This window comes from Dasypus novemcinctus, chromosome X (genome assembly GCF_030445035.2).
Source record: "Dasypus novemcinctus isolate mDasNov1 chromosome X, mDasNov1.1.hap2, whole genome shotgun sequence".
NCBI lineage: Eukaryota > Metazoa > Chordata > Mammalia > Cingulata > Dasypodidae > Dasypus > Dasypus novemcinctus.
This window is the reverse complement of record NC_080704.1, coordinates 8010610-8038364: the sequence shown is the minus strand read 5'-3', so window position 1 is coordinate 8038364 and position 27755 is coordinate 8010610. Positions and strand designations below refer to the sequence as shown.

Genomic DNA, 27755 nt, shown 5'->3' with positions numbered 1-27755 from the left:
ACAAGGGGTCCTTAACAGAAGGGCTTCCAGCAACAGAGTGGTGGTCTAACCCACCATGTCTGTAACCACTATTACAATGGATGGGTCAGAGCCCTCAGCCTCCAGATGAGAGGGGACAGTAAGCGGGTCAGGGGATGTCCAGAAAAATCACTTACTTTATATCAGAGCGAACAGAAATAAGACGTAAAGAAATAACGCTGTCCATCATCATCTCCTTATTAGTTGAGTCTGCAACTGCAAGCAAGATTGTTTCATCCATCTGCCCCATGGGATGTGAGCACTTTCTCAATGAGAAGCAGAGTGGGCATCACCATCCCCAAAGCCTCAAGACTGGGGAATGAACAAGGGACTGAAACAGACATATTGTTATTCTACTATAGACTTATTATTCTAGCAGTGGAAGAACTCTTATCATTGATATAAAGGCAGAGGTTCTGAGGGATGGGAGAGGGAAGAAGAGGTGTAATAGGGGGTCATTTCAGGACATTGGAGTTGTCCTGCAAGACACTGCAGTGCAGATAAAGGCCACTGCATATTTTGTCATAACCTACAAAATTCTGTGGGACAGAGTGAAAACTCCAATGTAAACTGTAGCCCATGGTTAGTAGCAGTGCTTCATTAGGGGTTCATCAGTTGTAAAAAAATGTACCACGCTAATGAGGGAGGTTGTTAACGGGGGAAAGTGTGGAGGGGAGGGAGTGGGGCATATGGGAATCCGTTATATATTTGATGTAACATTTATGTTATCTAAAGCATTTTTAATATTTAAAAAATTGATTAAAAAATAAAAGAACTAACCTGATGACTATGAACATAATACATAAGAGAAAGGAGAGGGGGCGGGGAGAAGAGGAGAAAGAAGAGGGAGAGGTGAGAGAAAGAGGGCATAGCCCTTTGATATGGTTCATGAATTCCAAAAATAGATATTGGATTATGTTTGTAATCTGGTCTGTACTGGGTGTGATTAAATTATGATTAGGGCTTTGATTGGGCCAATCAGTAGGGTGTTGAGTCCCTGCCCCTTGGTGGGTGAGGACTCACAGACAAAAGACATGGCAAAGGACAGAGTTGGAGTTCTGATGCTGGAGTTTTGAGCTGGAGCCCAGGAAGTGAACACACAGGAGAAGAACAGAGAGGCATAGAGACGGCACCTCAGACATGGCAGAAGCCCCAGGCAGAGAGACAGAGCTGTTCACCTGATAGTCTATAACGACCTTGGAGTGAGGGGCAAAGCCTAGAGAGCCTCAGAGTCTACAGCTGACCTTGTGGAGAAGACAGAGCAGCTAAGCCCAGAGAGAAATGAAGCCCAGGAAGAGAGGACCCCAGGAAGCCTGAACCCTGGCAGACGTCAGAAGCCGTCTTGCTCTAACACATGGAAATAAGACTTTGATGAGTAACTTATACTTTATGGCCTGATAACTGTAAGCTTCTACCCCAAATAAATACTCTTTATAAAAACCAACCGATTTCTGGTATTTTGCAATCAGCACCCCTTTGGCTGACTAATACAGGGAGAGTGAAAGGGAGCTAGTCTAGAAGAAAGTACAAATGACATTTAAAAATTCCCTGAAAGGTTTTTGTTAGTTCTACAGAAAAACTGAATAAGAACATGACTTACAATCGCAAAAAGAGCTTAGAGATAAGATGATAAAAGTACTTATGAAAAGGGACGAAAGGAAAGGTTTCTGAGCAAAGGAAACAAAGTATGTTTCTTCCCCAAGCTTCTAACACAAATACCGTAGCATGGGTTGGCTTAACAAGAGGACGTCATTGGCTCGAGGTCTGAGGTCAGCAAGGCCATGCTTTGTCCCCACGACTGTATGTTCTGGGCTGGCTGCTGGCCGCACCTGGCTCACTGGTTTTCCATCACCTGGCAGAGCACTTGGCCCACCTCCTCTCTCCCCTGGGTTCTGCTCACTTCTAGCTTCTGTTCACTGCTTCCTTTACCTCCCTAAAGCCTCGGGTAACACAGATTAAGGCTCCATTTCATTCAGCTGGGCCACGCCCCAACTAAAAATATTATCGTCAAGATGGCATGAACTGTGACCTCACTCCTAGGGGAATAAAGAGTAAGAACATGCCTTCCTCTTCTGGTACCACGCAAAGTGAGGATGAAGTATCATCACTTACAAAAGCAATGAATACAGGAATCACCGGGAAACAAGGGTGCACAGTGAGAAACTGAATTACTGCTTTAAAGGAAAATCATCAGATAATCCACCAGCGAAAGGGCTAAAAAGACTAAGTTGACTAAGGTCAAAGGTGAAAAAGAGGTGATAAGAATTCTGAAGGATTTAGGCCATCTGAAAAATAATTAAGGATTGCCCCTAAATAAAGCAAAACTTTTAAACACATACATTTATGAATATATGTAAAATCACCATTAAAATTCTTACAAGGAGGAGAAATCTCTCCTTTATATATTGATTTCTCTGAGAAGGATGGGGAAAAATGAATGACCAATATAATTTTTTTTAAAGGTTGTCTTTTTTCTGTGTCCATTCACTGTGTGTTCTTCTGTGTCTGCTTCTATTCTTGCCAGTGGCACTGGGAATCTGTATTTCTTTTTGCTTAGTCATCTTGCTGCATCAGCTCTCCGTGTGTGCAGTGCCACTCCTGGACAGGCTGCACTTTTTTCATGCTGGTCAGCTCTCCTTATGGGGTGCACTCCTTGCCCGTGGAGCTCCCCTACAGGGGGGACACCCCTACATGGGGGACACCCCTGTGTGGCACAGTACTCCTTGCACACATCAGCACTGTGCATGGGCCAGCTCATCACACGGATCAGGAGGCCCTGGGTTTGAACCCTGGACCTCCCATGTGGTAGGCGAACGCTCTATCCGTTGAGCCAAGTCTGCTTCCCAAATATGATTTTAATTAGAAGAAATCAAAAGCAAATATAGCAAAATGATAAAATAAGTGAAATTAGAGTACTTGAATTATTTCAGTTAAAATATTGTATTAGTCAGCCAAAGGGGTGCCAATTTAAAGAACCAGAGCTCTGTTGGCTTTTACAAAGGGTATTTATTTGGGGTAGAAATTTGCAGTTACCAGGCCCTAAAGAGTCCAACTCAAGGTACCATAAGAGGTGCTTTCTCACCCAAAGTCTATTGCCATGTGTTGAAGCAAGATGGCGGGCGATGTCTTTCCTCTTAAGGTGCCATGGGTCCAGCGTCTTCCAATCTCAGCTGCAGGCTGGCATGGGGCTCGTCTCTCTTCCTGAGGCTTGTTTCTTTCCTGGCTCAGCTGCTCTGTTCTCTCCACAAGGTCCGCTGTAGACTGTCAGGCTCATCTCTCTTCCCTGGGCCATGTTGATGGAGCACTTCTTTACCTGTGGATCTGCTTCTGTGTATCTTCTTAGTGTGAGAGGGCTGGGCTCAGCACTGAGTTGCACTTTAATGATGTGGTTGGTTCAGAGCCCTAATAGTAACATAATTTAATGAGATATCTCAGCTGAATCAATATAATCAAAGGATTATCACACCAGAGAAACTGACCAGTTTACAAGCATAATCTATATTTCTTTTTGGAATTCATAAATAATATCAAACTGCCACAGTTCCCCTCCATTCATGCTTTTGATGCAACTTAGATACATATTTCTTAAAGTTTAGGGAAGCGGACTTGGCCCAGTGGTTAGGGTGTTCAACTATCACATGGGAGGTCCGCAGTTCAAACCCCGGGCCTCCTTGACCTGTGTGGAGCTGGCCCACACTCAATGCTGATGCACACAAGGAGTGCTGTGCCATGCAGGGGTGTCCCTGCATAGGGGAGCCCCACGCGCAAGGAGTGTGCCCTGCAAGGAGAGCCGCCCAGCGCAAAAGAAAGTGCAGCCTGCCCAGGAATGGTGCCACACACACGGAGAGCTGATACAACAAGATGGCGCAACAAAAGAAACAGATTCCCATGCTACTGACAACAGCAGAAGTGGACAAAAACAAGAATATGCAGCAAATGGACACAGAAAACTGGGGGGGGGGGGGCGGGGAAGAGAAATAAATAAATCTTTTTTTAAAAGTTTAATTCAGTTCAGAAATGACTGAGTAGTCAGTGAAATTATTTCAGTAATACTTGTGAATATTACTGAATGAATTCATTCATTCACACACTCACTTTTTAACTCAACCAATGTTTACTGAGTGTCCATCATGTAAAAGTCACTGTTATTGCAAATGGGACACTGCAATGAGCAAAACAAAGCACTGCCCGCAGGGAACTTACAGTCTAGTAGGGGGAAAAATGACCAACCAAGCACAAATGCTGTAAAGAAGAGAAGAAGAATGAAGCAAGGCTGGGGGAGAGACTGCTAGGGAGTTACCAGGACGCAGTGGGCAAATAATAAAGGCTGGGTGCACTGAACTGAGACCTCGGGAGCCCCTTCACAAAACCATCTGAAAAAGGGCTCCTTGTCCAAAGGATCATATAGGGCATCTCGCCTTAACCTTTCCTTTCCTTATCTCCTCCCCATCCTCACCCTTTCCAGCTCTTGCCATCTCAACCAAAACCCATACTCAGGAGAGGACAGGACCAATGAATTCCAGGGCTCAGGGCCAGCTGGGAGGCTTAAATTGTGATTGCTCCAACAACAGTAGTGACAATACACATAGACAACACACACACAGGCACAATCATGAAGACACTGTCCTCTAATTGAAGCGAAGCACTTTACGTGTATTGTCCCATTGTACCCTCACAGATGACTCTGAGTGGGTGCTTTTACAAGTTCAGAGGTGCTAGCAGGGTATAGAAATCACCTATGTTGCTCAAGGTCATAGCAAAGAAAGTGGAAAAACCAAAATTTCAATCTGAGTCCAGATTTGTAACAGGGAATACTCAAAATGAAACCCAGTGGAAAGGTTAAATTTCAGACCCCAGGAGACGAGTAGAGAAGACTTTGAGCAGAGAGATACTGTAGCAGTTTGATATGGTTATGAATTCCAAAAATAGACATTGGATTATGTTTGTAATCTGGTCTGTACCTGGGTGTGATTAAGTGATGATTAGGGCTTTGATTGGGCCACATCATTAGGGTACTGCCCACCCCTTGGTGGGTGGGCACTCACAGACAAAAGGCATGGCAAGGGACAGAGTTGGGGGTTCTTAATGTTGGAGTTTTGATGTTGGAGTTTGATGCTGAAGCCTTAAGCTGGAACTCTGGGAAGTCAGCACACAGAGGAAAGAGATGCGAGCCCCAGGAAGAGAGGACCTGAGCCAGGAGAACACAGAGGAATAGAGATGGCTCCTTAGACACGGCAGAAATCCCAGGGAGAGAGACAGAGCTGTTCCCCTGATAGTCTCCAGCTGACCCTGTGGAGAGAGGCAAAGTCTAGAGAGCCTCATAGTCTACAGTTGACCTTGTGGAGAAAACAGAGAAGCTGAGCCCAGGGGAACCCAGGAAGCCTGAGCCCTCACAGACGTTGGCAGTCATCTTGCTCCAACATGTGGAAATAGACTTTGGGAGGGAAGTAACTTATGCGTTATGGCCTGGTATCTGTAAGCTTCTACCCCAAATAAATACCCTTTATAAAAACCAACCCATTTCTGGTATTTTGCATCAGCACCCCTTTGGCTAACTAATACAGATATCTTCAATCTCTGGGAATGATGTGCCACATATGCAGTTATGCACCCAAACAGAGGTGTTAGCTGAGGGAGCGGATGTGACTCAAGCAGTTGAGCACCTGCTTCCCACATGGGAGGTCTGAGGTTCAATCCCCAGCCCCTGTGCCTCAAAAAACAAGAAAACCAAACCAAACCAAACCAAACCAAACCAAACCAAAAAAAAAAAACATACACAGCTGATTTGAGCCTTCTCAAAGTTGACACTTCCTTGTTATTTTGAAGCATGTGTGGTATTTAACATCTGTGAAACCAAATCCTCACTAGTTACTTTTCCTGCTGCACGTATTAGGCAAAATCTGCAGGACACCTGGAGAATGATCCAGAATGCAGATGAGACTGTCTCCTCCCCTTTCACCAACAACTAACGCCAATATTTCAGGAGACACCTGGTTAAACACACATTAAAGGCAGGAGATCTTTTCCAGTGATGTGTGGAAGTAAAACAGTGCAAAAATTATAATCCTAGAATTTATCTTCAATCCTTTTTCCTCATATTTTCCAGAGGTATGCTATGCAAAAAAGGCACACATACATACAGGAAATACCACCTTCCCATGAATAAATGGAAGACAACTAACCCGCTTCTCTCATAAAATAAGATTATTCAATGCTGGGCTAAAGACAATTTTTGAATGTTTCCTCAGTTTCAAAGTTCTCAGAGGCTTTAACTTATGAATGTGGGTTTTTGTTCTTTAGGCATAGAATATAGTACACACTGTTTTGCAAATTTATATAACAACCCACCCCAGACATTACATTGTATTACATTTTCCAGTATGTTGACCAATTGCTACAACAGGATTTCAAATCCCTTTGTGTTTATATTTAATTATTAAATAACTTCATATATGTAAAACACATGCAACACTTCTAGGGTTGACAGATTTAGCAAATAAAACCATAGTATATTCTGTTAAATATGATTTTCAGATAAATAATGAATATACTTTTTAGTGTGGGAATGCCCATGCTTAAAAAAAGTTGTTTATCTGACATTCAAATTTAGTCTGGACATCCCGCATTTTATCTGGCAGCCCTAAACCCTTGAAAGGAAAAGGGTAAATGCGATGGCGATAGTAGGTGATATTGGAGGGAGCACCTTCAGTTGGTGTTCACTGATTCCCATCTACTGACACCATTCTGAAAATTTTAACCACCTTGTTCTAGCCAGGACCTCTCCTCGCACTGCATCGCTTATGAGTGTTTCTAAAAAGTATGTAATTTTGACAGGTACTTTCTTTTCCTTATTATTTACTTTCTTGAGTTGTACTCCATTATTGTTACCAGATTTTGTCTAGGTTCTTGGCTATGCTGCAGAAATGAATTTCAAGAGCACGCAAGGTGAGTTAGGCCAGTAATTTATTCAGGCAGGGAGGGATGAGAAATGGGAGAAAATAACAGAAAATAACAGGTCAGGAGTCCCAGGTAGAGAGGAAGGAGTTGAAAAGTGGTAGAAGAGGGCTGATTTACAGGCTACAGTTTCCCCATTATTGGTTATAAATGCCCAGGTTTACTTGCAGGGCCACGAGGCAGAGGAAAAAGGGCGACAGTGGTGCACAGAGGACAGGAAAGGGTCCAGAGGCAAGAGAGCAGAGAGCGAGAGCTTGTTCAGGCCCCACGTCTGGCTTTTCGAACTGTTAATTCTTCTAGCCCTTTGCCAATGGCAGGGGAGGGGATCCAGCTGTTTGCCATTTTGACTGGTAATTGACTGATTACCCCACCCAGCAATCCCCTGGGAGGGTCCAATGATAAAGTCCTTGGCTTTATCAGGGCTTCCAGAAGAAGTCTTTGTTCTGGATGGCAGGATCTTGGGAGTGGGGTTCTCCAGCAGCCGTCTTGGCGTTCCTGATGTCCACGTGGACTCTGCCAGGTTCCAGATCCATCTGTTGATTCCCTATCTCACTAGCCTGCTCCAACATGATAAAGAATCAGGCAGCAAGTCTTTGGCTAATAGTGACCTTTCTTCTTTTTTATTTTTTTAAATTTATTTATCTCCCTTTCCACCCCCCCCCCCCGGCCCCCCGCCCCCCTGCTGCCTGCTCTCTGTGTCCATTCGCTGTGTATTCTTCTGTGACCGCTTCTATCTTTATCAGTGGACCAGGAATCTGTGTTTCTTTTTCTGTTGTTGTTGCGTCATCTTGTTGTGTCAGCTCTCCGTGTGGGCGGTGCCACTCCTGGGCAGGCTGCACTTTCTCTCGTGCTGGGCGGCTCTCCTTATAGGGCGCACTCCTTGTGTGTGGGGCTCCCCTACGCGGGGACACCCCTGCGTGGCAGGGCACTCCTTGCACTTCATCAGCACTGCGCATGGGCCAGCTCCACACGGGTCAAGGAGGCCCGGGGTTTGAACCGCGGACCTCCCATGTGGCCAAGTCCGCTTCCCGAACTTTGTTCTTTTTTTAAAAAAAAAGTTCACTGTGACCTTGTACCTTAGAGGGGGAAGAAATTGCTGATAAAGACCAAGAAGGTTAGTCATTGGGTATCCTCAGATGTATGTGATGGCTTTTACACTTTAACCATTATGAAACTGTTCTCAGGGATGACTTTTTGCAGTGACTAGCACATCATGATTTTTCTTAAGTAATGAAATCTGGGAACCCTGCCAAAAGTTATCTTAACAGATGCTATTTTATCATTGCAGTGAATTCCATCATTTGTCACTTCCCAGTGATTATACTTCCGAGGTAGGATTCACGCTGAGCGTGGCACATTGCTGTTCCAGAAACAGACCGGAGAAATACATTACCCTGATAACTCCCCGAAACTGGAGACGCGGGTGGGACAGAAGGCTTCCCTGCGGTGTGTCTTCTGGGAATCCGCGCTTTCCCATTTTGGGCTTCATTTCAACTCACCTTCTCGCTCATGCCCCACATCAAATCTCCTGTGGGGCATCAGTAAATGCACACTTTCCTCTGGGGAGACTGACCCCCGGCACACGTTCTGGAATTCGGGAGAAAATGAACTAATGGCTAGCTCCCTAGTTGCTCACTCTTGAGTTAAACAGTTATACCATTCCCAACGCACGCCCTGGCCAACGGAAGATGGACTTTTCAACGCTTGCTAAAAATCACAATAGTTAATATTCATCTCTTCTGTCTTCACACAAATTGAGACCTGGGTCCCACCGCTGGTGACATAATGACGTTTTCAGGTATCTTAATTTGTCTCTGACGTGGGGGCAGCTCCACAAAAGGAAAATCTTGGCCAAATGTATTATCTTTAAGATAGCAGGAGCTTAATAAAACTCACATTTAATCCCGGACTTGGGAGACGTGGGGAATCAGGCTGTTTATCCCAGGCTGTCTTCTGTCGAAGGAGGAAGGAGCCACAGTGAATAATGCATCTGCTCCACGCTGTTCATCACGTGACTTTGGAGGACACTGAAGGGGATATTGATTCTCCCTGGAAACCCCAGGTGGGTGACACTGGAGATGACAGCCATTTGTCCCTCTCAATTACATCATGACCGAGGACAGTGTGCTTTTGCTGCAGCTTTGGAAGGTCAGTTTAGGTGGGGTCACCTTTGGAAGAAGCCTTTATTTTCTGGTCCCTTCCAGATCAAAGGTCCCTACTGTGGAGACACAGCTCGCTGGCAGAGAGCAAAAGAACCCTTGTGTGTGTGGGGCCTTGAAGTTCTTTAAGGGAAAAAGAAAGAGAATAAGAAAAGGGCAACTGACAAAGGCTGAATGGCTTAAAGACTCAGGACAATTGAACACATTCAATTAGAAAGTTGACTGTGGATTCATTCGCTCTCTACATTTGTTCTAAAAATTAGCAGGCTGCTTTCATTACCTATCCTTTAAAATTGCTGAAAGAGCCTTGAGGGAACTCTGCAGGGCCACTCCTTCTGACCTGAAAAAAAGAGTCCTCTTTCTGCATGATTACTTTCTCAACAGTGAGCAGTAAAGGTGCAGTGTTTAGATTCTAAAAGCAAAGAGATGAGCTTTTTCTAGAGCCGGCAATCAAAGAGAAAAATCTGCTAGAATTTTTGAATTTAGAAAATGTTAAGTGTGAGAATCCAGTGGAGGTTACTAGAGACCAGGCTGGCTTTAGACACACCGTTATGACCTTTCACAGGAAAAAGGGTCTCTTCTCTGCTTCAAGGCCCAGAAAGACAGGGCAAACAGGTTTTTTACCAAGGTTGCTCTTTTTGGTCCTTGAGAAGCAGAAAGAGGTTATCCGTGCAAATAAGTTAAAAATCTTTTGGAAGTATTTGTGATATTACCTTTTCCTGTATACTTAAAATTCAAAAGCTTTTTCTCTTCTCTCCAATCACCTCCCATCTCCTCATTTATTTTACCTTCTCAATCTGGAGTTCACGGGTTTACAGCCCAAATCCATAAAAGACAGACGGTTAATTTGTATCCGGATTATTTTAACCGCATTAAATAGTCATCTGCAAATTTGTTCCATTAGGTGGTCTGTAGTAAAATTTGGCTGAGTCTTGGCAATGTTGAAAACTGAAAGCAACAAGGCTGTTCTGACCAGAACATAATGTTTTCAAACTAAATTTTCTATGTGAAAGTGAAAGATTTAGCATCTACAAAAACTATATGAAAATGTACCCTATCTCTCACACACACGTGGGAAATGTGTATATATATATATGCACACATAATATACACTATATATTATATATTTTATGATTGGAAATATATAATGGGAAATACATTATAAATGATTATATATAAAACATTACATAAATATGTAATGGGAAATATTATTATGGAAATATATACTATATATACAGTGGGAAATCACTTACATATGTGTAAATGTTTTCCCACAGTGGCAACAGTGAACTATGTACTGCTCATGCTTTCTGGGACTAGATATTTCATGAATGTTTTTTCAATGGGCCAATATGGGGTTTACGTTTAGTTCATTTTTAGAATTGTTATTCTCAGTTTTATGAATTTGGGTCCTGAAGACATTTATAGATTTGGCAAATAATTTTATGATTTTATATAGAGAGAAAGATGCAGGGATACTGTTTTCTAACTTCAAGTGGCTGGTTCTGGGCTAAAAGGAGGCCAAGGAGTTCATCCAGAGAGTTTCCTGTGACAGAAAGCTGTTGATACTGAGCAAAGCGGGGTCTAGCCCCAGGCCCCCCAATTCCTGAGACCCCAGGGTTCCCAAGGGAGAAAGAGTTTTTTGGGGAGCGCATAGCTAGGAGGCCGTCAGAGGCCTGAAGGCCTAAACCTGCCTCCCTGAACTGCAGCTATTCTGACAGGTGCCCACACCCAGGTGTAGTGTGTTTATGCTAATGAGGATGGCTCAGGTCCCTTCACTAATAAACATGAAGGGGCTGTCAAGTGATCAGAAGACTTGGAAGGTGTAAAAGAGGTTGGGGGTGGGCACAGAACGCGTGCGTCACCAGATAAAGGGAACAGAGTTTGGCAATCAGTATCAGAGACCAAGGCATCTGGATTCTCATTCAGCAAGTGCCAGGAGGTTTGGGAATTTGCCTTCACCACATACTAGGGAGTGAAAAAGCTGCTACGTAAGGATTCGGTCATCCTCGTTCATGCTAATTCGTAGATTCTCAGAGCTGGGGCCTTGAAAGGCGTCTCCTTTGGTCGCAGACGTGGTGACGGCCTTTGTCAGCAGGGCCTGCCGGGGACCCTGCAGGAGGACGGGCTTCTCCTCCAGGTTCCACAGCGTCCTCCCCGCCTGCCCCCGTGGCAAGCGTGCCAGGGTGGTAGAGACACCCAGGGGTGGCGTCCCTGGCCAAGGCTTGCTCGTCCACCCCAGCCCATGGTTCTCTGCGCCAGCTCCAACCCACGGACCCGGGCAGGTCCTCTCCTGGGACAACCCAGAAGAGTGCCCATCACACATGGGCTCAGCCTCGCCCAAGGAGGTCGGACTCCCAGCCTTGCAAGGCTTCCCCATCCAAGCCGATTCCTTCCTGCAGCGCCGTCCACGGCTGTGGTGTTCCATAGAGCTCTCTTTGATCTCTTCTGAAGAGAGAATTTGGATTACAAATTAATCCCTTACCAGTAGCTAATCGTTCTTTACATTTAACTTTCCTTTTCAAATCGCTGGAACGTGTGTTGCCTCTTGACTGGTGTTTGGTAATCCCCCCACATCCCTTTAATAGGATAGTGCTCACTCGAGGATCCATACTTTACTTTTTTAAAGGATGTTTTTAATGCATCTTTATGCAAATGAAAACCAGAAAGTACTTGAATATTGAACTCATTTTATTAATCGTAAGGCCAAAGTCACCACTTTGGGGATTCTCCCAAATCAATTCAACAATATGGAGTTTTCTGTAGGTTTCATGGGGAGATGAAGAATAGGATTATATGCAGATATTTCTTCTTTCAACCTCTCCATATTTTTTCCAAATTCTAAACTGACCTCCTTCTAGAACTGCTTCGTATATCAGGCTTCTCAAAAATCCTTGCCATTTACGGAAAGTTCTTGCTTAGCCAAATCAAAGTTGGGTGGTTACTTAAAGTCACTGCCTGCAGCTGCTGAGGGAGCCTCAGCTTTTGCTACCACCAAAGCCTCCCTTGATTTTAATTTGGTGAAGTGCCTTTAACTATTTTCATTACTCTGTTTTTTCAAGCATCATAGCCTTTATTTGAATCCTTATGCTTTGAAAAGACTGATCATCTGCATCCTAAACTGCCTAATGCACTTACATAACTATCATAATTAACTACTTAGTCTTTCCAACTCTACCCACCCCCGGGAAGATTTTTGCCTTTGAACAATATGCTGCATTTTCCCAAAAATCATGACCTAAGGGCTAGTATCGTAGTTCACAAGAATAAGTTAAGTCTTACTCACAGGCCACACCGAGGGTCCATCTTTGCCCTTTTCAGGTAACAAATGACGTCGAGTGCTGGCTATTTCCCAGGTGCCCTGAAAGGTCCACCGAAGTAGGCAAGGCTTACCTTCAACTGGGAGGCTCAACCATCCACACATGCAGAAGCTCTTGAATAAAGCAGTTCAAGGAAAAGTCTGCCTACCTCTGCAGGGGCCAGGAGGAACAGAGGCTTGTAGGTCACTGGATTTGTCCCAAGTGCCAAGAAAGCCATCAGAAGCCTTACGAAGACAACAAACACAAAGCTTTAAGAAGAGGTAGGCAGGCTCTGATCCACTTTTATTTTTTTGGTTGTGTGGAAAATGAGTTGGAAGGAGGGGAATCAGGGGCCACCTAGGAGGCTGTCACAAGGGACCAGATAAGAGGCCAAGGAAGCTTGAGTTCAATGTGGTTGAGGTTTTTTGAAAAATGGATCTTCAGGCATACATTTAAGAGAAAAAGTAGCCAATACTTGGCAGTTGAGGGAAAGAGATTAAAAAATGATTCTGAGGGAGGTGGACTTGGCTCAACAGGTAGAGGGTCTGCCTACCACATGGGAGGTCCAGGGTTCAAATCCCGACCCCTGTGGTGAGCTGGCCCACGTGCAGTGCTGATGTGCCTTGCAGGGGTGTCCCTCGCATAAGGGAACCCCATGTGCAAGGAGTACGCCCTGTAAAGAGAGCTGCCCTGTGCAAAAAAAGTGCAGCCTGCCTAGGAATGGCGACGCACACACAGAGAGCTGACGCAGCAAGATGACGCAACCAAAAGAAACACATTCCCGTGCCGCTGACAAGAATACAAGCGGACACAGAGAGCACAATCGGGAGAGGGGCGGGTGGGGAAGGGGAGAGAAAAAAAAAAAAAAAAAGAATGATTCTGAGATGTTAGACTTGAGAGACGGGGTGAGTAGTGGTGTCATTTATTAAGATCTTGAAAACTGAGAAAGGAGCATAGTTTTCAGGAAAAAATTGGAAACAATTTTGCAAGCCACCGAAGAGGTGGTGTCAAAAAGGCCGTTGGGTGTGAGTCTGGAGCTCAGAAGAGAGGTCTAGAGCAGGATGGTCCTTTAGAAATCGCTCCCCTGTAACTGGCGCTTAGAGTGAGGACAGTGAACGTGCCAGCTTAGCCAAGAGCACAGGACAGAGATGCCCACTGGGGGCCAGGAAAGCCAGGGCTGCAGCTCAGCCTCTTCTGGGCAGGTGGGGGTTCCTTCATCCTTAACACCTGCAGGCCGTGCTCTGAGGCAGGGGCCATCCATCTGGCTGCAGTGAGATTCTGCTGGGCACTCTGAAATCATTCTGGGGCATGAGCCCCCTCCCCAGCTGTTTTTAATTTGGTGGCATAACCTGGTGATTCTGATGTTCACAGGATGGAGACCCATGGCTGGCAGCTATGGACTGAAAGGACAGAGGTTCCTCATACAGAGAGATGGCACACAAATGGCTATGCTGTCTTCCTTTTAAAAGTGTCACTAACACGTGCCTCATCTCCCCATCCAGACGTCAACAGGTTTATTAGCAAATGCATTCCATTAAGCTATTCCACGTCCTCATCAACAGGGGCAACATTTAGTTTTTATTTACTTTCTCGGAATTAATCATTTCACTTTTACCTGAGACACACGTGGGGTTATAGGTTCATGGAGGGTGCCTCTGGAAACCAAAAGATCCCTCGCCTAGCCTGGAGGCGTCAAGAAAGATTTACCTGATGAGAATGGCATGCCAGTGCAACTGGCAGGGTCATCGGAACTCTCCAGATGAAGGAGAATGGGCAAAGTATAGAGAGCTCCAATCACATGGTATGAGAGGAGAACTAAAAAACCAGTTGTAGCTAGAATGTAAGGAAGGAAAGGTTGAATGGCAGAGGAGTCAGAGGCTGTGGATTCAGAATGCCTCATGCACCTGGACTTTATTCTCTAGGTTATGGGCACCAAAAACAGCTTCAAAGGAAAAGGACAACAGGTTCTATACACTGCTTAGAACACGGGGATAAGGCAGGCAACCTTTTTTCCAAAAGACCAGTTACGGTAAGAAATGCACCCTCCAGATGAGAGATGAATGGGACTTGAACAGACACATTGGAAGAGGGGGCAGAAATCAGAAAGGTTTGAGAAATATTTAAGAGATAAAATGGACTGGAATAGGTTGTTGGTGGGAAAAGAGGGAGAAAAGAAGAAAGGATGCGTCTGTGTCTTCTGGCTGGGTGCAAAGTAAATAGTGTGTCTTCAACTCAGAGATCCAGAGAATTCAGCTGGATGCTTGCAAACAGCCAGATGACTATGTCCAGCAAAGCTACCAGATCTATATGAGTCGGCTAACTTACAACAAACATACTGGCTTAAAACAACACACGCCAATTATCTTCCAGCTCTAGAGGTCAGAGGTCCAAAATCTGCCTCACTGGCCTAACACTGAGCTGTCACCAGGGTTAAATTCCTTTCTGGGGGCTCTAGGGGAATGTGCTGTTAATGGTTTGAGTCTTTTGTGGACCCCAGAAAATCACGTTCTTAAATTGGCCCATTATGTGGGTGTGAACCTATTGGGAACCTTTGATTAGATCAGGTCCAGTTGGGGGTCTTTTGATTAGATTACTCCAGTAAGGCATAGCCCAGGGTGCATCTTAACCCTCTCACTGGAGTCCTTTACAATGGAATTGGCAGAGCCTCAGACAATGAGAGAAACCCCCAGAAACTGAGAGGAAGCCAGATGCAGAGCCTGGAGGAGTGGAGACCAGCAGATGCCGTCATGTGCCTCACCTGGTAGGAGAGGAGGCCAGGCCACCAGCTGCCTGTCCTCCAGGAGAAAAGCATTGCCTGATGAAGCCTGATTTGGATATTATTCTCTGTCTCAAAACCGTAAGGTTTCAAACTAATAAATCCCCAAGGTAAAAGCCAACCCATTTCTGGGTGTATTGCTTTGGCTAGCTAAAATGGAGCGAAGCTGTTTTGTTGCTTTTTTAAGATTGTAGAGGCTGCCAGCGTTTCTTGACCAGTAGAACCTCCTCCATCTTCCAAGCCAGCCAAGTCTGCAATCACATTATGTCTGACTTCCTCTTCTCCTTCCCTCTTCCACAGGTAGGGACCTTTTGTGAGGCCATGGGTGCCCTGAATAATCCGGGATAATCTCTCTTTTGTACAGTCAGGGGTTAGCAACCTTAATCCACCGGCAGCACAAACCCCGTTGCCATGTAAGGGAGGTTATTCACAGGTACTGAGGGCACCTGTGGGCACGTGGGCGGTGCCTTATTCTGCCTGTCACCATATCCTAGCCTGAAACATGAGGTAGCCTTGAGGGCGTGGACATCACAGAGTCTCCACAGCACTGAGGTCTTTTCAAAAGCCAGGAGGGAAGTTGTGATCTCCCAGCAGAATGTGGATGATGGGGACTGTGTTTAGTGATGAATGCTTAGGATGGGAGAAGAGTGAGAAGGAGTGGCTGGAGGAGAAAGAGAAGGAGAGAGAAGTATGTTGAAAACAGTGTCCAAGAAGCCACAGAGGTCAAGGATCTTCATTTTGAGTCATAGTAAGACAAATGGAACGTTCCAATCTCTTTTTTATATGTATATTACATAAAACGTGTTATCTCCCTTGACAAACTTCGGGTTTCTCATCGTGTGTGAAGAACATCTAAAATCCCGTGCCCACAAATGGAGTGTCTGACTGAGAACAGCTATTATACATCAGAACTCTCCATGGATTTGTTATGGCTGGATGCAGTGACTTAAACTCTCCTCAGTGGTTTCATTGGATTAATACAGTTCATTCCTGCAACACATCAAGATCTAAGGATGAACAATCAGCCCTGCTCGACTCTAGCAAAGGCTTTTGTCACACAAAGAAAACAATGGTTGTACTTTGAATGTCAGCTCTTTGGGGTAACATTTGTTTTGTTCTCTAGGTTTGCTTTTATCTCCCCTTCATTAAGTCACTTAAAGATCTAGGTAACTGGATAACACTCTTTCTAGAATGCAAGCCATATATGTAAAAAATACAAGCAAAATTGATGTAGGGTTCAGGGAGAGGAGAAGCAGAGATAAAGAAAGGCTGATGGGATAAAATCTGGTACTGAGTGGTGTACTAGGGCAACATATTTTACTATGGGTTTTAATAGACTTTTTAAAAATTATATTACAAAAGTTATAATTTAAAAATAATCTATGTACATATGCATGTGTGTAGAGAGAGGAGAAAATGCTTTTTACGGATATGCTTCTTGTAGGCAGCTTTCTAAGAGGAGCTGCAGGACCTCTGCTCCCTGGTCTAATGAACTTGACAATCCACACCCCTTGAGAGTGTGCAGGACACATGACTTGCTTTTAACCAACAGAATATGGCAAAGGGGATCGGCTGTCCCTCCTTTGACTGCGTTAAATTCTATGGCAAATACGATGTCACTTCCATGATTACCTGTACAGTATATAAGGATGTGGCTCAACTGATAGAGTGTCTACCTACCATATAGGAGGTCCAGGGTTTGAAACCAGGGCCTCCTGGCCCATGTGGTGAGCAGGCTCATGTGCAATGCTGATGTGCACAAGGAGTGCTGTGCCATGCAGGGGTGCCCCCGTGTAGGGGAGCCCCACATGCAAGGACAGCCACCCTGCGTGAACAAAGCACAGCCTGCCCAGGAGTGGCGCCGCACACATGGAGAGTTGACACAGCAAGAAGACACAACAAAAAAGAGACACTGATTCCCAGTGCCGCTGAGAATGCAAGCAGACACAGAAGAACACACAGCAAATGGACACAGAGAGCAGATGGGGTGGGGGGGAGGGGAGAGAAATAAATAAAATAAATCTTTAAAAAAGCTGTGTCAGCTTGGCCATGGTGGGGAATTCCGCTGGCCTCGAAGAAGCAAAATCCCCGTTGTAAGGTGCATAGGGAGGCGGGGAAGGGCAGGCACCCTACAGGGCACAGTGTTGACCACCAGCCAATCCCAGCACTGCACTGGCACCTGCAGTCCCCAGGCGCAAGGACCCGGGTTCTGGCGGCAGCCTGGAGAGCTGGGCGGTGGGTTCTTCCCTGCTGAGTCTCTGGAACGGGACTGCTTGTCTGCAGCCAGCTAAACTGGCCTGGATTCCTGGCAGGAGAGACAGTGAGATATGCTGGTAAATTCATGATAATTTGTTACGCGGTATAAGTTAATAAAATATACTCTGGAACAAAATCCCCATTATGTTTTAGTTATAAAGTAAAAAAACCTGGTTTTAAAAATTAACTCTTTTTCTGATTTGTGTGAATAGAAATTTAATAACAACACATTTTTTTTCTGACTCAGACGTCTAAGCTTGAAGATGGGGAAATTGTGCAGTTTACATGACTGTCCCCAAATCCAGCAATGTACTCTTGATAATTGTGTCTGGGGACCTAGAACCTCAGTGTAGAGGGCAGTCCATTTTCCATCCATTTCTGATATGTAATTTCTAAAATATAGAAGGCAATTACTAAACCTATGTGACTGGATTGTTGAGTTATTGAAATGGTATTCGTCATGCAGATATAATCGAATAAAATGAAGCATAATACAGGTACACGCACGTTAAAATGTAGCCATCTGGTGAGGCAGGCACACGTGCACAGGGGGATGTGGCCCGATCTGACAGTGCTATAAATCAGATAAATCCGAAAGGTCAGGAAGAGCGGAGTTGTAGAGCTAACTAGGGACACGGGATTTGAGCAGAGCTTTAATGAAGGGTTGCACAGCTGGCCAAAAGTCACCAAAATGGGGTAGGGTTTGGTGTTCTTGGAGTATGGCAATATCTCTAGGCGGCTGATGTGTCGGGTGGGAGAAAGGAAGTTTTGGAATGACTGGGGCTCTCTGGGAATTGTATTACCAAGTTCACTCTTACCCTACAGACCATGAGAAGCAGCTAAAGGGCTGAGCTTTCCAGAGGTAACTCCTTGGCTTTATTCGGGGTGGGCTGGGCTGGGGGAAGACAAGGCAGAGGCAACAGCCAGAAAGTTAATGAGAAAATTCAGGGAAAAGAAGTTCCAAAATCTCAGCTGCAGCAGAGGTGCGTGGAAAGAGACCCATGTATTAAGAGATCTGGTAAGTATCTTAGAGATGTACCTAGCGAGATTTGGAATTCGGGAGAGAACTGAGATAACTCTGGGTGGGGTTTTGAGAAAGAGCAAATGGCAAAGTAAAAGACTCAAACTTGAAAAGGAGAAAGTGAGCAAGTGGAGGGACTGGCAGGGGATGGCCAGTTAGGACACCTAGAACTTGAGGAGCGGGTGGAGAGCAAAAGGGTGTGAAACAGACACTAGCCGCCAAAACGGAGGTGGCAGAGGGAAAGACACATTCTTATCATTTAGAGGAGACCTAGCTTGACCCGCCGAACCCCGAATGCTGGAGCTGAGATTGTCCAATCTAATGATGACATAAAGGGAATGTACTGAATATGATCTAAAACTGAAACATTGTTTAATATGTAGAGATTTTATTTGCTCATAGCCAAATGTGCTTTCAGATGAAGCTAATGATACTTCAGAAGTACTAAGGAAGTGTTTATATCTTAACTTCAGGCATTACATTGGCAGAATATGCCCAGTCTGACTTGCTCATATAAATCATTCCAAGTGGAGCAGCTTATGTAAAAATGTCATTGAATGTGACAATAAATAAGCCAGCTTAGTTCAAATTAGAGTGTAGGGTAATCACCCCATACCACTCTATGATTTAGTTTTAAATTATTTTTTTTGCTTCACCTACACTTACTTTCCCCATAATGTATCATTTGAACTAATGTAATTAGTCATTGTTCACCCAAAGTTCTTTTTTTCCCCAAACATAAATAAACCGTTTCTCCTTAACATTATGCAATTGTTTTATTTGCAATCTGTATTTATGTTTATGCCTTTAATGCTGTGTTGTAGAAACTAACGTATTTTTGCCTCTTCAAATTTAGCTATGATTATTGCTAAAACCAAAGACATCCATGAACAACAAAATATAACTCGAATTGCGAGTTGCTTCATTCTTTTTTTTCTGTTATATATGTGCATTTGAAGTGATGCTGCATCACGACTAAGCACAGTGATCGGCAATTATGCAATCAATGAAGAGCTCTCCTCTCCACTGGCCTCCCCTAAGGCTCCTTTCCTTCCACCTCTTGGAGGGAGGTTTATGTTTTGGAGAGTTCAAAGTCATAGTCTTGGTCATGCTGTAATTTCATTGTTTGACCTTGAAAAGGCACTCGCCCTCCTTGGTCTAGCTGTCTTCACATGTGAGTTCAGGAGCAGTGGCCTCAAGGTCTGCATCAGCGGCATTTTCTGTGCCTCTTCCCATTCCACCATCGAGTTCTTTCATGTTCACCTTGTTTCTTCTGTGTGTCCTCGGTCCTCTTCAGGAAACAAAATGTTCATTCTCTCCTGGAATCTTCCAGTGACCTCAGTTAGCTTGAAGGTAGATCGTCCCCCAGCTTATGATGATGGGAAGTGATGTGGTGGTTGGTTTACAGAACCAACTCTGATCATGTGAATAAAAAATGAACATTGCATGTGTCTGGGGGAAGAACGTTCCAGAGAGGGGAAAGAGTAAACCATACAGGCCTTTTAACAGACAAGTTTAGAGATGGGACCTGAGACCTGGAAATACCGGGCAACAAGGTCATGTAGACCCTGGTAGTTTGTTATGTAGCAAAAGAAAACAAATAGAAATTAGCACAGATTTAGCAGCTTCCTCTGCTCACAGGCTCATGAAGGCAAAACTGCAGTGTTGGACAGGCTGGACTCTTATCTGGAAGAATCTGCTTCCAGCTCATTTAGGCTGGTAGAATGAGTTCCTGTAATTGTAGGGCTGCCGCCCCAGCTTCTTAATGGCTATTGGCTGGCCTGGGCTCACTCTCAGCTGCCAGAGTTCACTCCAAGGACTTGTGCATGGCCCTTTGTATAGGCAAAAGAGAACCTCCCTCACGCTGAATCCTTGCACACTTCACAATTTGAATCTCTGTGGATTTCTCTGCCACCATCATGGGAAAAACTCTCTGCTTTTGTATGACTGAAGTGATTAGCTTAGGCCCATCCAGATGAGGTTCCTTTCTGTGATGGTTAATTTCATGCATCAGCCTGGCCTAGGATATGTTATCCAGTTGTTTGGGTAAGTAAAGCACTGGCGTGATGGTTTCTGTCAAGGTTATCTTGTAGATGGATTTGCATCTACAATCATCAATGGCTGAGTGCATCAACACACAACCAAAGAGACTGCCTTCAGCAATGAGGGTAGTCTCCCAGTCTTAAAAGCCAGAAGGGATGATTCCAGAATCAGAAAGAAGAAATTCTGCCTCATGGTGGTGGTTTCAAACTGTCTGTACCCGAGACGAGCATGTTCTTAAATCTAATCCATTCCTGTGGGTGTGTACCCATTATAAGTAGGATCTTCTGACAAGGCTACTTCTGTTAAGATGTGACCCACCTCATTCAGGATGGGTCTTAATCCTATTATTGGCGTCCTTTTTTTTTTTTTTTTTTTTAAAGATTTATTTATTTATTTAATTCCTTCCCCCCCCCGTTTGTCTGTTCTTGGTGTCTGTTTGCTGCGTCTTGTTTCTTTGTCCGCTTCTGTTGTCGTCAGCGGCACGGGAAGTGTGGGCGGCGCCATTCCTGGGCAGGCTGCTCTTTCTTTTCGCGCTGGGCGGCTCTCCTCACGGGCGCACTCCTTGCGTGTGGGGCTCCCCACGCGGGGGACACCCTTGCGTGGCAAGGCACTCCTTGCGCGCATCAGCACTGCGCATGGCCAGCTCCACACGGGTCAAGGAGGCCAGGGTTTGAACCGCCGACCTCCCATATGGTAGACGGACGCCCTAACCACTGGGCCAAAGTCCGTTTCCCTTGGCGTCCTTTATAAATGAAAAGAATACAGAAAGAGAAAGATAGAAAGCCATGGAAGCAAGAAGCTGAAAGCAAGAAACCCGGAAGAGAAGGGAAAGACAGCAGATGCTGCCATGTGTCTTGCGATGTGATGGAGGAACCAAGGATTGCTGGCAGCTGGTCTTGAGGAAGAAAGCATTGCCTGAGATGCCTTGACCTGGCCTGTGCCATGGCTTCAAACTGTAAGCTAATGAACTCCCCATTGTTAAAAGCCAACCTATATCATGGTATCTGCTTTGAGCAGCCTAGGAAACTAAAACATTCGCCTTCGGTCAGCCAGCTTCTGGGGAAGATGGACTTGCCAAGCTTCACCTTTATGGGCATTTCCAGCTCGTGGCCTGCCCTATAGAATTTGGACTTGCTAGCCCCCACCAGCTTATGAGTCAATTCCTTACAGTAAGTAAAGGTATTAGTCAGCTAAAGGGGTGCTGAAGCAAAATACCAGAAATTGGATGGTTTTTATAAATGGTATTTATTTGGGGTAGGAGCTTACAGAGACCAGGCCATAAAGCATAAGTGACTTCCCTCACCAAAGTCTATTTTCACGTGTTGGAGCAAGATGACTGCTGACGTCTGTGAGGGCTCAGGCTTCCTGGGTTCCTCCCTTCCAGGGTCTTGCTTCTCTCTGGGTTCAGGGTTCCTCGCTTCCCAGGTCTCCAGCTTCAGCATCAAACTCTAAGATCAAAACTCCAACATTAAGAGCCCTTAACCCTCAACTCTGTCCTTTGCCATGACTTTTATCTGTGTACCCCAACCCACTAAAGGGTGGGGACTCAACACCCTACTGGCACAAGAGGTTTACATAATTCCTTAATCAAGTAAACCTATGAATCTGATATAATCTAATATGCCCAGAGGTAAAGATCAGTTTACAAACATAATCCAATATTTCTTTTTGGAATTCATGAATAATATCAAACTGCTACAGTAAATAAGTTAATATCGGTTCTGTTTCTCTGCAGAACCCTGAGGAACGCATTATCTTAAGGTCCATGTAAAGTAAACTGAACGACATCTGAAAACCCCTTTTGCCTGTTAAAGAAACATAATCATGGGAACCAGCAGGGGTCGAAGGCCATAAGACCTATCTGGACTTCTGTTCACCACACCTGCCAACACATTTTGTTCAAAAACTTCCAGGCTGATGTTTCTCTCCTGAGCGAGTGGGGCCTACAGGGCCCACCCAGAAATGGAGGAAAAGTGCATGCTAAGAGATTGTTGAATCTCACTTTCCCCTAAGCACAGATGTGAGTGACTGCTAGAAGCTTACACTACTTTCAGACACTCCAATCAAGTCATGCCATGAAGAAAGAGAGTAACTGGAGAAAATAGGTAGGTGAAAAAACAGAGTGGGAAAGAACTGCCTCTCCAAAGATTCCACTTTTAAACAATTACGAGAAAAGAGCAACTGGCAAACATTTGAGGTGCATGTTTCTAAGTGATCTCATCTTACTCACTCTAGAGAGCGTGGCCATATATTAAATAATGGTGTGATGGATGAATCATAATCAGTTGCCATGGAGACATGGATGTGCTCAAAAGAATGCAATGTATAATACTGTCCTAAGTATTTGAAACATACTTGTATACTTGAGTGTTTGAAACATAATGAAGGAAATTATAGAAAACTAGATAAGATGTCCTTTATTTAAAATAACAACTAGAAAGTAAAGAGAGAGAAAGAACCTGATGCATGCAATATTTACTAGAATCTGAAAAAAAATAGACTTCCTGTCCTCATTTCCTCTGTAACTGGCAGCATTATGCCCTCTCTAAGACACTGTTCCCCTGTGGTAACTGAGGCCTTGGGACTTGAGAAAGCTTTTACCTTAAAATTATCATTGAAGAACATATTCTTGGGAAGTGGATATGGCTCAACTGATAGAGCATCCGCCTACCATATAGGAGGTCCAGGATTCAAATCCCGGGCCTCCTGATCCATGTGGTGAGCCGACCCATGTGCAGTGCTGATACGTGCAAGGAGTGCCGTGCCACGCAGGGGTGCCCCCTGCATAGGGGAGCCCCACATGCAAAGAGTGTGCCCCACAAGGAGAGCTGCCCGGCATGAAAAAAGCACAGTCCACCCAGGAGTGGCGCTGCACACATGGAGAGCTGACACAGCAAGATGATGCAACAAAAAGAGACACAGATTCCCGGTGCCGCAGAAAATGCAAGTGGACACAGAAGAACACACAGCGAATGGATATGAGCAGACAATGGGGGGAGGTGGGAAGAAATAAATGAAGTAAATCTTTAAAAAAATAGAGTATGTATTCTTGACATGTTGAAATATTAAAGCCACATTTACTAGTTTAGTTTTTTCTTTTTCTTACTAGTCTGAAGCACTTTGCAAAAGCTCCAATATTCTTTTTACCACCCAATCTCATTTAAAGGATTGTGAACAAGTCCACTTGATTCCATCACCTCTCAGCATTAGAAAATCACTTTCTTAATTGAAGAAGGTCTTTTGTCTTTGCCTGACCTCAATTGGTTCCTCCACTTTCCATGCTAATAGACCCACACAGACAGCTAATTAAACTATTTTATTACTTTAATTTCTGTCACAGAATGCTGTTCTGTATGACCACAATCTAATTCATTAGGCACCCTGCATGAGCCCAGTGTTTAAAATCTTAACTTTTAACACCCCCAATCTACCTCTCTCTGTAATGGAGGCCAAATCCAGAAGGAAGAAGACACAAATTTTATTACTTTCTGTTAAAGAGATGAATACCAACAATTTCCCAGATATCACTGACTGTTACTGGGGAATCCAAATACATTTCAGTCATGTGTTCTAACAAGTAGATAATATTTCCAACTCCTCCATTGAATTAGCCATTGTCCTACTGGTCCTTACTCAAAATGAAAAAGTACAGGCATTGGCCACTGTGAACACAGAGCAAACTCTCAGAATGGTCAAGGCAAAGACTAAAGATAGAGCCTTCTTGGGTTCTAGAGGGTTGTCACCATACTTTACAGACAAGTAAGGCTACATTTTATTCATTTTTGTTATATGGGTGGGCGGGGGTAGTTTGTAGTAGCAGAAAATATTTGACTTGTGGCTAAAAAATTACATAACAAAATTTCATATTAATCTATATTTTCCTCTTGTCAGTACTAGGACCTTTACTAATTGAACTATTTCCTTTTCTAAACTTGAGAAAGACTCTTCTTTGAAAAGGAAAAACAAAAACAAAAACAGACCAAAATACCTGAAAATCTGAATCTCAGAGGTTGTATAAAGCAGTATAAGAGAAAATAAGCGTGAAAGTCACAGAGTTGACCTAATGGGGCCGATAGATTTTTCTTTTGAATGTATGTTTCTGGAAAGCATGTTCGTAGGTTCCTAAGTGTGTGTGTGTGTCTGAAATTACAGATAGATAAATATAGATACTGATATATATACATTCTTATGAACATATATGCATGCACGTACATACATATATATACAGCCCTCTGAAGTAAGTCATAAATTGGTGTGGTAAACTCTTAACTTGTCCTGATGGCAATGAGGAAAAAGGAAAATACTTACCAGTTACAGGTGTCCTGGTAATGTGAAGTGGGTCTTTCATCCAGAAATAGCTAGTGAGCCTCTAATAACACCTGTTTCTCAAAGCGAGTCAGCAACAGCTGAAAGAGGAGGAAAAGAACATTCTCTTTTTGCTTTAGTTCCAGTTGTCTCCGCTAACAGCACACTCTTAAGAGCTGGTGAGAACAACTGCAGAGGCTGCTGGCCTCTGAGTCCGTGGTAGAGTGTCTTGAGGACCGCACCCTGTTCCACCGCGTCATTTGTGTGACATACGGGCATCGATGGTGCTCTCTGGGCATGTGCCTCACAGGCCCCGGGAAGTGTCGTGCTGAATTTGAAGGAGTGGCAGTATGTGTCCACTTATCACTTCATCCAGGCTGAGAGCCAACAGCTGACACAAGCCTGCATTTTTATGTAGGTTTCGTCATCCTCACACTGAGATCATCTTATTTGTTGCCTTTGAAAAGAAAAGGGCTAATCTACTAACTGGTGAGGAAACCACCTGAAATTAGGGAAATGAATGAGGCTAAAACATACAGGGGGATACAAAGATCAATCTTCCTCCTCCAGCCTAACAGGAGCTTAATTTTCTCTCTCCGTCCTGCGCAGTCAGTCTCCTTTCATGCTCTTGCCATGAGTTTGCGTCTGGGGGATGGCCAGAGGCGGGGGTGGGGGTGGTGGGGGGGTGGGGGAACAGGACTGGCCAGCGGAAGGTCTCAGACTCACCCCGTGACGCCTGGTGTTTGAAGAGGCTTAGGACCAAATGTATTGAAGATCAACAACAGTGACAGTTCAGCTCTGCTTGGGGCATGCTTCTATCATAATTTATGGAAGGAAAACTAGAATGGACAGTTGTTTCCTCTTTGTGTTAGAAACCGACAACAGGGAGACTGAAAACCATTGTTTTCTCTGGATTGTGCTATTGAGGAATTGTCTTCGTAAAGTCTTTTGAGTGATTAGGACAATAGCAAGACATCAACTCAATCACACTTAGATAATCCCAGGGCTTGGCTCTGCCACATGCAAGTCTTGGCTAAAAATAAATGTGTGGCAAGTTTCTGCCTCTGGATACGTGTCGGCAAGTGAAATATTTATGTTGTCGGGTGGGGCTATAAATCATAAAGAAGGTTAGAAAGGCAAGATTCAGGAAGAACAAAGCAAATGGCCAATGTCTTCGTATTGAAAAAAGACAATAAAGTGTGGGTGCTGTTTAATTCAATAGAGTTTCTAGGGTTCAAGGACTTTTTCATCAGTGACAAACAGCACAGGTTGGCACATAATCATGCATCAGCTGCTTCGTTTTGGTGGATTTCAAGGGGAAGACAGAAAAGAACGAGAGGGTAAAAACAGGTGCCCCTGAGAAACTTCCTGCATGGGTCCAGCGGAGTCCCAGAGTGAAGCAGTACAAAGGCGCCTTACTCTCAGGGTTTCTCAGTGGCCATACTATGGATATTTGGGGCAGGTAACTGTTTGGTGTGGAGGGGCTGGCCCTTGCACTTTAGGATGTTAAGCAGCACTGTGGGCTCAACCCACTAGATTCCAGTAGCACCCCCACCCCATCCCGGTGTGAACCAACAATGCCTGCTCACATTTCCAACTGTCCCCTAGATGAGGGGCTGAAGGCAAAGTTGGCCCCGGTTGAGAACCAGTGCTCTGGAAGATACTTGATGGAGTTAATGTTTGCTCACTAAGTACAGGCACTGCTGTTTTCTAACTCCTTGTGTAGAGCGTGACTCTAGTGATCAAATTTCATGTGGTATGCCCCTTCCCACACAACAAGTAAAAGAAATATGGCCCTCATTCCCTAAAGAATTCCCGGGACTATCTGCTGATGAAACAGCTGTTCTGAAATGGAATTTTGTAAATGCCAGCAGATTAAGAATAAAACCCCCTTTTAATGATACAACAAACAGCCTTGCCCATTTTCACAGCTGACCCAAGTAAAGTTGGATGATATGTTAAATTCACGCATCAGGAAAATGTTTCCATGAATGGATACCTTTAGCTTTTCCCTACATTAATACCTTGGAGCAAGGATCATGCTTGCTTCTTGTGTTTGATAGAGATCTGAAAAATCTCTATCAAACTAATAAAATTCTAACCAGGAAGGTTACCCCATAATTGCATGCCCAAAAATCAAGAGCTGAAAATGCAACTATGAAGCAGAGGATAAGTTTTACTTTCCTATTAATTCCTAATTTTGGCCTGGTCTTTGTAAAATGCAGAGCACTGCCAGCACTATCTTGGAATTAGATCAGTAAAAGGTGCAATGGTCACAGGTTAGGTTTCCTGGAAGCAAGGTATCTGAAGCAAATATTTGGGTGAAAGTTGTTTATAGGGTGCCCTACCGAGCAGCCAACACTGGGTTTCCCTGGGGAGCTCCAGAAGACTGGAGAACAGATCTCAGAAGTGTTAATCCTACCCAACAAGCAAGGAGCCTAAGGCATTTTAACCTCCAGCTTCTACCTCGTTATCTAGGGACCACTGGGGGGGCGGGGTGGGGGTCGACGGGTACTTACTCCCCAGGTCTTCTCATCCACCCTGCTGGAGGGCTGCAACTACCACATCATTAGCAAGTAATAGATCCACAGGTATAAGATAATAGATGTTTAACAAAGATGCATGGTAATTTAATTTAAAAAGGGGAGACTTTTAAATATGTGCTGCTGAAATAATTGGATATATGTTTGGAAAACTATGAACCTTGACTCTTACCTATCTCAATAAACAAAATTTACCTCACACATAATGGTAAGAGCTAAAACAAAACATCCAGAAGAAAACAGGAGAAATTTTCTGTGGTCTTGTGTTAGGTAGGTTGTTTATTGTTTTTTTTTTTTTAAATAATTTTCTTTATTTTCTTTTAAATGTTACATTGAAAAAATATGAGGTTCCCATATACTCCCACCCCGAGGTAGGTTTTT

General features: G+C 44.3%; 1 long non-coding RNA gene across 2 annotated transcripts in view; it reads right to left on the bottom strand.

Annotated features, from left to right (window-relative positions):
• Positions 1-12700: 12700 nt before the first annotated feature.
• The window catches only part of LOC101426860 (uncharacterized), a 151022-nt gene continuing 135967 nt past the window's right edge, over positions 12701-27755 (bottom strand). Inside the window, exons 3-4 of one of the 2 annotated variants that reach the window (XR_011647878.1) lie at positions 24835-24932; positions 12701-17511 (exon numbers count right to left, since the gene is read on the bottom strand). This is a non-coding gene — a long non-coding RNA (uncharacterized lncRNA). Of the gene's footprint in view, positions 17512-21752; positions 21975-24834; positions 24933-27755 lie in introns of those variants that run through there. The other variant, XR_009184487.2, reaches the window with a different exon arrangement.